The following is a 14,836-nucleotide window of genomic DNA, read 5'->3' on the forward strand; positions in this document are numbered from 1 at the left end:
TTCCTCCCTCCCTTCCTTCCCCTCCTCCCTCCCCTCCTCCATCTCTCCTCTCCTCCCTCCCTCCCCTTCCTTTCACCCTCCCTTCCTTCCCCTCCCCTCCCTTCCTCCCTCTCTTCCTTCCCCTCCTTCCTCCCCTCCTCCCTCTCTCCTCTCCTCCCTCCCTCTCCTTCCTTTCCCTCCTCCCTCCCCACCCCTCCCCTCCTCCCCTCCCCTCCTCCCCTCCTCCCTTTCCTCTCCTTCAACATGATTGAATAATGTTTAAAAATACGACTAAAGGGTACGATTTCTCTCCCTCTTTAACTCTCCGAAGAACCTCCGACCTCATCAACACGGAGACGCGTGATTTCCCTCTTGACTACCGCCGGGCGATTTGATTAATTTCAGGGGGACTAATTTAATCCTAAACGGGTTTTTTTAAATCATTCTAGATTCCCTAGATAAATAGAATCGACTGACGTCATGTAGAGGAGATATCTAGAAAAAATGTGCGTGTCTGTATTGAAAGAGTAATAACCTTTTCTAAGGATTTAGCAAATACATACTGTTCTAGGAATAAATACTAGATTTGATATTGAAGAAAGCAAACGTCCTAGATCACAGGGGAACGGGCTTAAAACGTCCTAACTGGATTAGGCTAGGCACGTTAAACCCCTTATAGAATTACTGAGAATTCTAACTAATTCTCTAACTTGCTAACTCTCTCCCTCTCTCTCTCTCTCTCTCTCTCTCTCTCTCTCTCTCTCTCTCTCTCTCTCTCTCTCTCTCTCTCTCTCTCTCTCTCTCTCTCTCTCTCTCTCTCTCTCTCTTTAATTTCATTCTTCTCTTAAAGAGAATTAATGCAAGTAGGACCGTAACTCTCTCTTTGTCTCTCTCTCTGTCTCTGTCTCTGTCCCTCCCTCTCTGCTTTTCTCTCTTTCTCTCTGTCTCTCGCTCTCTCTCTCTCTCTCTCTCTCTCTCTCTCTCTCTCTCTCTCTCTCTCTCTCTCTCTCTCTCTCTCTCTCTCTCTCTCTATATATATATATATATATATATATATATATAATATATGCATCTCTGCTTCTCTCTCTCAACCTCTCTCTGCCTCTCTCTATCTCTTTGCCACCCTCTCTCCCTCCCTCCCCCCTCGCTCTCTTTCTCTCTATATCTCCCTTCCTTCCTCCCTCCATCCCTCCCTCCCTCCCTTGCTCTCTTGCTCTCTATCTCTCCCTCCCCCTCCCCCCCTCTCCCCCTCCCTCCCTCCCCTCTACTCATCTTTCATGGTGAATTAATGCATGCAGGAGTATTCAAGAACCTTAAGTAAACTCGGCTTCGTGAATTTACGAACACCGGTTGTTGCCGATACAAGAGAAGACAATTACCGAAGACAAAAGGAAGCACAAGTCAAAGGCGGGGGAGGGGGGAGAGGGGGAGGGGGAAGGGAATATTTCTTTTATTTATTTACTTGTTTGTTTTGGGTGGGAGGAGTCCTGATGGGAAGGAAATCCCTTCTCTCATCTATCTTCTCTCTTCTCTTTTCTTGATAGTCTTCTCTTTCTCTCTCTCTCTCTTTCTCTCCTCTCTTTTCACTCTTCTCTTTCTTCTCTTACTTTTTGTTCCTCTTTCACTCTCGGTCTCTCTTCCTCTCTCTCCATATCTCTCTCTCTCTCTCTTCCTCTCTCTCTATCTCTCTGTCTTTCTCTTTATCTTTCTCTCCCTTTCTCTCTCTCTCCTTCCCTCCCTCCCTACCTCCCTCCCTCCCTCCCTCTCTATCTCTCCCCCTCTATCTCTCCCTCTCTCCTACCCCTTATTTTCTCTTCCCATCTCACTTCCCCCTTACGCCCTCTGCCCCCCTTAACTCTCCCTCTTGCTCTCCCTCCTCCTCCCCCCTCCCCCTCTCCCCCCTTCCTTGTCCTCGTGGATTTCTTCTACAATGTTTAGCTGAAAGAACCAGCGGCGCTTTATAGTCTGTGCCCCACAAATCCTTTTGGTGTGTATTTTATTCTTTTGTGCATCAGGAGGACTGGAAGATCAAGTGGAGTGCCAACTCTGCTCAGTAAAAGGCTTCCGTCTCAGGGGGACATACCTGTACATATATATATATATATATATTGTGTGCACGTGTGTGTGTGTGTGTGTGTGTGTGCGTGTGTGTGTGTGTGTGTGTACGTGTGTGTGTGTGTGTACGTGTGGGTGTGGGTGTGGGTGTGTATTCACATTGGTCTTTGGGTCACGTGTTGGACTCGTGATCAACAGTTATCAACCTCCTGGAAGAGAGCTCAAAGCTCGTATGATCGTTCTATGGGTAATGTTGTGACCTTGCACGCACACATACACCCAATTCCCCGCTCACGAAAGTTGGAGTAACAACTCGAAGTGCAGCGATACTGAAATTATTTCTGCCTTGGGCAGGATTCGAACCTGGACCGCCGTAGTGACAGTCAGGGACTCTACCAACTGCGCCACCAAGTGTGTGTGTGTGTGTGTGTGTGTGTGTGTGTGTGTGTGTGTGTGTGTGTGTGTGTGTGTGTGTTTTCCATTGTGTGTGTATGTTTTCCATTGTGTGTGTGTGTGTGTGTGTGTGTGTTTTCCATTGTGTGTGTATGTTTTCCATTGTGTGTGTGTGTGTGTGTGTGTGTGTGTGTTTTCCATTGTGTGTGTGTGCGTACGTGTGTTTGTGTGTGTGTGTGTGTGTATGTTTTCCATTGTGTGTGTGTGTGTATGTGTGTTTTCCATTGGGTGTGTGCGTGTGTGTGTGTGTGTGTGTTCCATTGCTGCAGCATATGGAATATCAGTCGATTTCATCTGGAACTGTCGTCTTGTGTTTTCCTCGTCTTCGCTTCGTTGATACTCTTGAAAGACACAAAAGGATTTAATTCATTTGAGGAGAAAACTCGAACGAGAATGGGATCTGGTTCCTGTGGGACCCTTGTACTGGGTGAATAAAGTCGCCTGGTACCAGCCAGAATAATATTAATCAAGAGCATCTCCGTGTTGGATTTGTGAATGTGCTAAGACTGTGGTTTAGCCTAACCCTCCCCCATATATATATAAAAAAAAAAAACGAAAAAATAAATAAAAGAAAAAATAAATCAAACAAATCTCGACAAAGGAAACCCATCTCCGTCCATTACGTCACGCGAGCTCTTGTGACGTGTTGGTTAATTGAACGCCACTTCAGAATTCATGAAGAAACGTTTCTGAAATCTTGATGTTTATAGAGAGCGAGATGCGGAGTCTTCGGTTGGCAGATTATGCGCTGACGCGGTCACAGGGGAAAGGCAATAAAGTGATGAGGCATTGATCTTATGTGGAGAATTCCTGACGTCATCTGGAGGAAGGGAGGACCTCTTATTGGTCCTTGCATGTCAATGACCCCATCATCCCACACACACGACTCGGTGGCGCGGTTGGTAGAGCGCAGGACTGCCAGCACGGTGGTGCTCGCAATACTTGGTTCGAATCCTGCCCAGGGCCGAAATTATTTCGGTATCGCTGCGCTTCGGGTCGTTACTCTGACTCTCGTGAGCGGGGAGTTGGGTGTGTGTGAGGTCATAGCATTACCTATAGATCGTTCATACGAGCTCTGAGCTCTCTTCCGGGAGGGAAATAGTCGATCACGAGTCCAACACGTGATCCAAAGACCAAGGTGAATACGCACCAGAAAGATTAGAACCCGTTGATTGGCCTGCGTCTCCACGTGACGTCATCTGCCAGTTGGAGAGGGAATGTTTGGGCCATAGTAGGCAGACCAACTCTCCCCCCCTCCCTCCCTCCCTCCCCCTCCCCCCATAGGGCAGTTCCATGTCCCTAACTACTTTTCATCCCAATCCATAAAGCCGTATAATCCTCTCTTAGAATAACCAGTTGTTTCAGCTCGACATGGTTACTAAGTCTGTTCCATTCGTCAACAATTCTATTGGTAAACCAATTGTTACCTATTTCCTTCTTAAACCTAAATTTGTCTAATCTAAAACCATTATTGACCTTTCAGTCTTAATATAATGACCTTGCCTGCATCACCCTTGACCCTAGCGGCGTTTGAATATTTCATCAACTGATTAAAACTACCCGTTGATCAATAAAATAAAGAATAAAATTTTAGGAGGAGGTTGATAGAGGTTTACATAGACTGAGCGTCATATGGGAAAGACGAATAAATATTTAGGAGGTTGATAGAGGCTTACATAGACGAATAGAATTTTAGGATGAGGTTGATAGAGGTTTACATGACAGAGCGGCATAAGGGAAAGACGAATAACATTTTAGGAGGAGGTTGATAGAGGTTTACATAGACGAATAAAAATTTAGGATGAGGTTGATAGAGGTTTACAAAGACGAATGAAATTTGAGGAGGTTCATAGAGGTTTACAAAGACGAATAAAATTTTAGGAGGAGGTTGATAGAGGTTAACAAAGACGAATGAAATTTTAGGAGGAGGTTGATAGAGGTTTACAAAGATGAATAAAAATTTAGGATGAGGTAGATAGAGGTTTACAAAGACGAATAAAATTTTAGGAGGAGGTTGATAGAGGTTTACAAAGACGAATAACATTTTAGGAGGAGGTTGATAGAGGTTTACAAAGACGAATAAAATTTTAGGAGGTTGATAGAGGTTTACAAAGACGAATAAAATTTTAGGAGGAGGTTGATAGAGGTTTACAAAGACGAATAAAATTTTAGGAGGAGGTTGATAGAGGTTTACAAAGACGAATAAAATTTTAGGAAGAGGTTGATAAAGGTTTACATAGACTGAGCGTCATATGGGTTCTTCGTTGCTGAATAAGAACGCCTGGTGAAGGGAGCGGTGTGAGGCAAGGGTACTTGTCCCGCATTCATTTAGTTGTGGGTTCGAGTCTCGCTCTCCGATATCCAGCATGGACTGCTAACCCCAAAGAACACGTAGGGTAAAGGTGACTGTTTCGGGCGAGGCTACTCAGCGCTTTCTGACGTAGAGTCCTGACCTTCCATGCTGAGTTTGCTGTGGGAGTCATATATTCTTGGCTAAGAGTTCTTAGAAACTCGGAGACCAGATGGAAAGGCACGAGTCTCAATAGGTCTGGACTGGTGCAGCAAATGTTCTTGCTAACAAAGGCGTACTTAGACAAGAGCTCAACAAGACTTTTCCCATTTCTTATTTTCTGTTTATTTATCTTATTTTATTTTCTAATTTCTTGTGGTTATATAATCTTACAGTTTCTTGTGTTTGTGTTGTTTATTGTTTTGTTTTTTTAGATTTATTTTTCTTTGCCCTATTCTATCTTTTGTTTTATTTTATATTTTCGGGTGATGGCATGGTTTTCCAATGTCTTGCGAAAACATACTCGTACATCACCACGATTTTTATTATAATTTTTTTTCGAAATAGCAAATACAACATAAATTTTCATTTTAAATATAAAGGAGACCTTTTTGTATTATTTTAATTGTTCATATGTTCATTTTTGTTTGCTTGTTATTACTATTGATATTATCATTATTATCACTATTGATGCATTTATTGTCTTTTTATAGTTACCATTATTTGTTCATTTTGTATATCTATGTTCCTATTTATTTTTCCATATCCAACCTTGTTTTGGAATGAAAAGTAGGTCGCATTCATTATCATTGTCCTTTGTCGTAATATTTTGGTCCACATAAGTCCAGGAATGAAAAGAAATGGCAGGATGATCCGTGGACACATCAAGCATTGGCTGGGATAAATTGCCCCTAAATCTGGATATATGATATAAAACCGTGTGATTATATATATATTTAATACAAAAGCCTGTAATCTATAATGAAATAGCTTTCTCACAGATACATAGAATCTACTACAACGTTTTATTCATTTTTATCTGATTTATTTTATTTTATTTTATATATTTTTGTATGTCCTCTGTCATAGGCTCGTTTATAATATCTACCATCACACATACACACTATATATATATATATATATATATATATATAATCAACCACAATGCACTTTATACGGGTCTCCCGATGTTGATGGCTTAGGATTAAAGTGCATTTTGGTTGATAAAAATGTATCTATTCATTGGGACCCATTCGGTGTTGTACATACATACATACATATATATATATATATATATATATATATATATATATATATGTGTGTGTGTGTGTGTGTGTGTGTGTGTGTGTGTGTGTGTGTGTGTGTGTGTGTGTGTGTGTGAAAATAATCAAATGCGAGGCATGTACGGATCCGATTACGCCATTAGCACGGAAACACGCTTGAAAAACTCTTCTGGCTAAATTCTATTGACGATTTTATTCAGTTTCGGGAGTAAAGTCCCAGAAATAAGATATTAAGCTCATCTTACCTCACCCGCTTCCTTGGAATTTATCATTTCGGCGTTTTTATTCAGCAACAGAGAACCCATACATTAACAACATTGACATCATTTTATTATATTTGTCTACAAAGTAATTATATTTTCTATTTCTTTCTCAACAACAGTCTGGGTTGAATTCCCTTGCCCTACCATTCCCCCATCCTCCCCTACCTCTCCCTCCCTCTGCCTCCCTCTCCCTCTCCCTCCCTCCCTTCCCTCCCACCCTTGGAAACAAAGGAGGACACCAAAGGAGATGTGACATCATCCCTTATATTATATGATAATCGTATGGTAATAAGGCCGGAGACAAAGGAGGAAAAAGGAGATGACAAAGGCCCCCAAAACCTCGTTCATGGGAGCCTAACCCCATTTTGTCTTTGAATAAAATCGCCTGACGACAGTCAGACTCTTAATACAAGGGAGATCACGTGATCCAAGAGGTTTGATGGAGATCTCGATACCTTCATTTTGGTGACGGTCCCTCGGGTCAATGAATTCGGTAAACGGGAAGGGGGTTCGCCGTGTTGAAGTCAGGTGTCTCGGTCTCTTCATCACGACAGTGCTCCCCGACCTGGAGAAATTCGCCTGGGGTTTGTCAAAATAAAATAAATATAGGGAGTCAGTGTTAAAGGGACATACTTTTAAGACTTTTCACCAGCCATGACGATCCCTTTCTACCATTAAAAAGAAGAATTCTATTAACTTCGTTCATTATAGTTACGAAAAGTATTGGTAAGTTTTGTAGATAAGCTGAAAAAAGTCAAATACACTTAGCTAGAACATTAGGTAAAACTGTTTGAAGGTTTAAAAGTACGGCCATTAGCACTTTGGTTAAATAAGGAGCGTCTTGGAGTGAATAAAATCGCCTGACGGCAGCTTGAGTAAAAGGAAAAGTACCACCTGGCACGAAAAGATCTTGCGTTTCAGATTTGAACGAGTCATTAGAAGGACCGCAGATGTCATATAAATTTACTTCTCTCTCTCTCTCTCTCTCTCTCTCTCTCTCTCTCTCTCTCTCTCTCTCTCTCTCTCTCTCTCTCTCTCTCTCTCTCTCTCATTTCTCATTCATTATACTTCTTTTCTCCTTAGCTCGTGCGTCTTGATCATTTTCTCCATCGCTTATCTGTCATTTTCTCTTTCTCACACACACACGCGCACGCGCGCGCACACACACACACACACACACACACACACACACACACACACACACACACACACACACAGGTGGTAAGGGACATAGAACTCCCTTGTGTAGCCCTTACGGTCTCTTGCGGTCTCCTCCATGCGCATGTTATGGTTAAAAACAGACGATTCCATTCGGGTGCTGAGGGGTTATGAGTTGTGAAGAACCTCGGCTTGAAGCAGGATCCAGTCGATCGGGACCCCCGTCGGTCCAGAGTTTGGTGCCTTCGTGTGCTCTTAAAGAGGAAGAAGGGTATGGAAAGAACGTTCCAGTATTGAAGAGGTCTTGTGCTCTGGTCAGACACTTCGTGGCACCTCGAAGTCTTTCTGGAAGGAGGAAGGAAAGAAGATGGGGTCACCTGGAACAGGAGGAGTTTCGTTCCTCAAGAAGGAGGAAAGGAGAAGAATGGGTGTCAGGATTAGGATTAGGAGGAGGAGGAGGAGGAGGGGGATTGGAATGAAGATAAGGAGGAGGAGGAGAAGAAGGGGGATTAGGATGTAGATAAGGAGGAGGAGAAGAAGGGGGATTAGGATGAAGATAAGGAAGAGGAGGAGAAGAAGGGGGATTAGGATGAAGATAAGGAAGAGGAGGAGAAGAAGGGGGATCAGGATGAAGGTAAGGAGGAGAAGAAGGGGATTAGGATGTAGATAAGGATGAGAAAAAGAGGGATTAGGATGAATATAAGGAGGAAGAGGCGAAGGAGGGTTAGAATGAATATAAGGAGGAGTAGAAGAAGGAGGATTAGCATGAAATTAAGGAGGAGGAGGAGGAGTAGGAGGAGAACGGAAGAAGTAAGCAAAGAAGGGCTAAATGCCTTATGAAGGCAGGAGAAGGAGGATGAAGGAGGAGAGGAAGAATTCCCCTCATATGAAGAGGAAGGACGAAGAGACGAGGGCGTAGAGGAAGGAGGAGGAGGAGGAGGAGGAGGAGATAAAGGAGGAGTGCGAGTGTCCTTTCCTTAAGAAGGAGAAGAAGAAGAAGGAGGAAAGGAAAAAGTAGGGAGATCCTTCCTTGGGAAGGCGCAAAGGCGCAGAATCTCTGGGGGAAGTGATTCCTCGTTATCGGAAAGTGTGTTTGGAACGTGATTTATATGTCGACCAGGTCGTCGAGGAGAGGGACAAAATTGGGATTATATATATATATATATATATATATATATATATATATATATATATATATATATATATATATATACTGTATATAATATACATTTTATTAACCACAATTCACTTTAATTCTAAGACATCAACAACAAGAAACTCGAGGAAGCCGACATGCAGAAATTGAAACATGGTACAGCCAAGGACTCGAACCTGCACTCGCACGTAACAAGTGATAGTGACTTAACCGATTGTGTGTGTGTGTATGGAAGGTATTTGTCAGACTTCTATTTCACTTTAGCTCATGATTTCATGTGTACCTATGCTTGCTCTAAGTTTCTTTCAGTGTATACTGTATTCTTTGTTTAGTTTATTGCTATTACAAATGTATAATCTTGGATACATGAACATCCTTTCTCATCTCATATTCTCTTTAACTCCTCTCTCTCTCTCTCTCTCTCTCTCTCTCTCTCTCTCTCTCTCTCTCTCTCTCTCTCTCTCTCTCTCTCTCCTCTCTCTCTCTCTCCTCTCTCTCTCTCTCCTCTCTCTCCTCTCTCTCTCTCTCTCTCTCTCTCTCTCTCTCTCTCTCTCTCTCTCTCTCTCTCTCTCTCTGCTTCTTGTTCTTTCTCAATTACTCTCGCTGCCTCTTCCACCCCTTAGCTCTCTTTTGTTCTCTATTACTTTCTTGCTTTCTCGCTTACTTTCTTTCTCTTTCTCTCTCTTTCTCTTTTTTCTCTTTCATTGTTTTTCTCATTCCCTCCTCTCTCCTACTTCCCCTTGACTTCCCCTATCTTGACCTTTTGTGACCCGTCTCGCCTTTTCTCTCCCTCTCTTGACCTCTGGTGACCCCTCTCGCCCTTTCTCACCCTCTCTTGACCTCTTGTGACCCCTCTCGCCCTTTCTCACCCTCACTTGACCTCTAGTGACCCCTCTCGCCCTTTCTCACTCTCACTTGACCTCTGGTGATCCCTCTCGCCCTTTCTCACCCTCATTTGACCTCTAGTGACCCCTCTCGCATTTTCTCGCCCTCAGTTAACCTCATGTGACCGCTCTCGCCCTTTCTCACCCTCACTTGACCTCTAGTGACCCCTCTCGCCCTTTCTCACCCTCACTTGACCTCTGGTGATCCCTCTAGCCCTTTCTCACCCTCACTTGACCTCTAGTGACCCTTGTCGTCCTTTCTCACCCTCATTTGACCTCTAGTGGCCCCTCTCGCATTTTCTCACCCTCACTTGACCTCATGTGACCGCTCTCGCCCTTCCTCACCCTCACTTGACCTCTAGTGACCCCTCTCGCCCTCTCTCACCATCACTTGACCTCATGTAACCCCTCTCGCCCTTTCTCACCCTCACTTGACCTCTTGTGACCCCTCTTGGCCTCTCTCACCCTCACTTGACCTCTAGTGACCCCTCTCGCCCTTTCTCACCCTCACTTGACCTCTTGTGACCCTTCTCGCCCTTTCTCACCCTCACTTGACCTCTAGTGACCCCTTTTGCCCTTTCTCACCCTCACTTGACCTCTAGTGACCCCTCTCGCCCTTTCTCACCCTCACTTGACCTCTTGTGACCCCTGTCGCCCTTTCTCACCCTCTCTCGTCCCCTGTCGCCCTCTGTTCCAGGTTCGCGTAATGAGGTAAATAAGGTGGTCGAAATAGTGATTAAATGATCACTAATTAAATCCGTAAAACAATTACCAGAGAGAGAGAGAGAGAGAGAGAGAGAGAGAGAGAGAGAGAGAGAGAGAGAGAGAGAGAGAGAGAGAGAGAGAGGGAAGGAAAGTCCTACCTTGTTTATCTGTATCAAGTGTTTGTCTCTAAAAGTTAGATGGAGGAGTGTCGCGGGATGTAAGGGAGGTTTTTGGGACATTAAAGATCCTACCCAACTTGGGAGGGAAACGAAATCTTCACCTTTGACCTACGTGCTTGGGGAGTAATTCTTCCTATTTGTATTTTCTCTCATGACCGTTATATAAGTAAATATATTTTTGTAGTGGTGGTGTGCTAAGTATATTTTTATATACTGTAAGCATGCAAACTTGTATGTATATATGTATGAATACTTGTATGTATGTATGTATGAATACTTGTATGTATATATGTATATGAATACATGCATGCAAACTTGTATGTATATATGTATGAATACTTGTATGTATATATGTATGAATACTTGTATGTATATATGTATGTATGAATACATGCATGCAAACTTGTATGTATACAGTATATGTATGTATGAATACTTGTATGTACGAGTATATATGTATGTATGAATACTTGTATGTACGAGTATATATGTATGTATGAATACTTGTATGTACGAGTATATATGTATGTATGAATACTTGTATGTACGAGTATATATGTATGTATGAATACATGCATGCAAACTTGTATGTATATATGTATGTATGAATACTTGTATGTACGAGTATATATGTATGTATGAATACTTGTATGTACGAGTATATATGTATGTATGAATACTTGTATGTATATGTATGTATGAATACATGCATGCAAACTTGTATGTATATATGTATGTATGAATACTTGTATGTACGAGTATATATGTATGTATGAATACTTGCTTGTACGAGTATATACGTATGTATGAATACTTGTATGTATATATGTATGTATGAATACTTGTGTGTACGAGTATATATGTATGTATGAATACTTGTATGTACGAGTACATATGTATGTATGAATAGTTGTATGTATCTATGTATGACTACATGCATGTATATTTATATAAGTATATATACATGCATTTATACATTGATGTATGCTTTGTATGTACATATAAATGTATGTACAGGTACAATGTATGTACAGGTACAATGTATGTACAGGTACAATGTATGTACGGGTACAATGTATGTGTAAGCAAGTGTGTATATATGCATGAGTGAATTTGTGTGAATATGCTGTATGTTTGCCCTGTATACATGCATGTGCTGTATATGTATAATTCTAACATGCATTTGTGTATGCATGTATCTGTATACATTCGTGAATATATATATATATATATATATATACATATATAAATATATATATATATATAAATATAAATATATATATATAAATGCATATATATAGATATATATATAAATATATATATATATATATATATATATATATATATATATATGTATATATATATGACACACAGGAAACCCACAGTCGGAGAAAATAAACTTTGAATAAAGAAGATTCCTATATTTCGGCTACCAACTGTAGCCCTCTTCGGGTTTCCTGTGTGTCATTTACAAATGTGCTACTACATTTCTGTTTAGAAATATATATATATATATATATATATATATATATATATACACATATATGTATGTGATGTATGCATGTATGTACGTATGTATGTTTTATATGTATGTATGGGTGTGGACGTGAAAGAAACCCGAGCATCATGTCCTTGGGGACAGCCTGACCTGACCTAGATAGCTCTGACGTCACGGCTTAGGTCAGCCGCGCAGAGAATAGGAATATCGGCATATTGGCCTTCGTCAGGTCTCCTCTTTCGGCGCGAAGAATCTTCGAGACCGAAGTCCAGAAGGGATTTCGAACTTAAGACGATTTGATCCTGTCGTAGTATGGAAAAGCTGATCGCGTTTTTTTTTTTTTTTCTCTCTGCTTGGCTAAAGGAAATTGGTAGCCCTGGGGATTTGGTTGGTAAGCCTAGTTCTCGCGTCGTCAGGAGGGAAGTGGGTTAGGATCTTGTCCTTTTCCCTTCGTTAGGTAATTGCTCAAGTAGAGCAAGGTTGGTTTGTGTCTGTCTGTTTGTTACTCTGTCAAACTGAAGAATTGGTAAACCTGTTTTTTTATTTTATTTTATTTTATTTTATTATTATTTCTTTAGGCCTTGGCAACATGAATCAGATTTAATCTTGTATTTCTAGGGTACGACTCCTTGTATTATACAAAATTAATCGGCTCTAGAAAAGAATAGAATTGTTCAAGTGTACCACAAATGTGTCCCACTCATTTGCCATTCGTTGCATTTTTTTATTTTTTATAGGTATAGTTCAGAAAGACCTGGTCTCAGAATAGACTGGAAAGAATAAACTTGGCCATAAGTCTGCTTGGGTCTTTACGAAACGTATCCGTTCCTGAGTCGTGAAAAAGAAGAAGAAAAAAAAAAAAATTATTCAGCAAAGATTTTAGATTTGGGTCCGACGTCGACCTCTTTAGGAAATTGAGAGCAAATTCGAAGACGTCACCGGACGAGTAATCCTCTTTATCATAAAGCGTCTACGTGTGTGTGCACGCGCGCACACCCACATGTACACCTCGTGGCGCTGTGGTCAGAGTTCTCGCCTGCCACTACGGCGGTCCGGGTTCGACTCCCACCCAGGGGTGAAATAATTTCACTATCGCTGCGTTGCGGGGTGTTACTCCAACTCTCGTGGGCAGGGAGTAGGGGGTGTGTGTGCGTGTAAGGTGACAGTGTTACCCATAGATCGGTCATACGAGCTCTGAGCTCTCATCCGAGAGGTTAATAACTGTCAATCACGATTCCAACAACACGTGATACAAGACCATGCTGAATCACACACACACACACACACACACACACACACACACACACACACACACACACACACACACACACACACACACACACACACACACACTGTGTGTGTGTATAAATATATACTAGGTACTGTGTATTAACTGCATAGGCATAGACAATCATTATTTTTAGAAACTTCAGTTCTACCCCTCCGGACCAGAGCCATAGTGGTCGCTGCGATCATATAATTAGTGTACCACTACAGCCAATGCCGGATGACGCACATCCTACTACCTGGCATCATATTTTGGGTAAGCGCGTTGCTTTATGTTCAGTTGGAATGATCAGCCTCGTACTTTGCAGATGGATGTGAAACAGGCCCGTTGGGCGATAATTGCCATGTTATTTCTACCGTACCCTGACAAGCACACTATCCCTTCTCTTCTCAGGGTCCTGTGGCGGAGGGATAAGAATGCCGCCTCTGTGTTTCCATATCGCGTAGTAAAAAGCGACCAAACCGTCGAAATATAGGGACTAGGGATTCCTTTTCTGTCGATATCTCCCTAAATTTCTTCCTAAAGAGTCGAGGCATGCTTTGAACGCCCCCCCCCCAATAACGGGGGTAAGGCTATTGTATATGTGTGTGTATATGGTGTATATATGTACGTGTGTGTTTGTGTGTATGCATATACATCATTTCTTATGTCGTTATTTTTTTTTTGCATCCAACCTAGTTATGGACCAAAAGGTCTCCTGTCGGCATGCTCCGCTTTTAACCCTTTATTGAATATATATATCATATATGAATATATATATGTGTATGTGTGTGTGTGTATGTATATATCTTACGTATATATATATATATATATATATATATATATATATATATATATATATATGCATCTATGAACATAGCTATACGTACGTGCATATGTAATTTGGTGGATGACTGCAGTCTTGTATGCAAGGTAACGAGCATTGTAGTGCACCGCGATGCAATACATCTTTATACAATACCTCTTGATGAACCGCAACGCGAGACATTGTTAAGAGGCAGCACGGCCCTGTATGAACAGCTCCGGCATAATATCGTACTCTGCCATATTAAAGAGGCTCTCTTTCTCTCGCTTGCTCTCTCCCGCTTGCTCTCTCCCGCTCTTTTTGGCTTGTTCGCTTCTTCTTTGGCTTCTTCCCCTCACTTGCTGCGGGTTTTTGTGTGTGAATATTTATGTATAAAGTGTATGTTTATATGTATGTGTAAAGAATATATATATATATATGTATATATATATATATACATATACAGTATATAATATATATAATATATGGATATATATATAATATATATTGTATAAAAGGAAGTAAACGCTGGAATTGTCGGTATAAGTTTATTTGTACGTTTCGAACCCTTCCGGTGTTCGTCATATCCCTTAAGACGAACCCCGTACAGGGTTCGAAACGTAGGGATAAACCTATGTCGACGAAGCCAAGGTTTACTTTCTACGTCTATACAATGGTTCCTGGACTCCAGCTCTTCACGAATATACATATACATACATATATATATATATATATATATATATATATATATATATATATATATATAATATACACACACATATATGAATGCATATATGTATGAATACCACATTTTATATATTTGGTCATTTTCACAGTTCGTTTTCGTTAATTTTTCATCTT

The sequence above is a fragment of the Oratosquilla oratoria genome, chromosome 5, assembly GCF_046742065.1.
Source record: "Oratosquilla oratoria isolate Oo_2021 chromosome 5, ASM4674206v1, whole genome shotgun sequence".
Classification (NCBI taxonomy): domain Eukaryota; kingdom Metazoa; phylum Arthropoda; class Malacostraca; order Stomatopoda; family Squillidae; genus Oratosquilla; species Oratosquilla oratoria.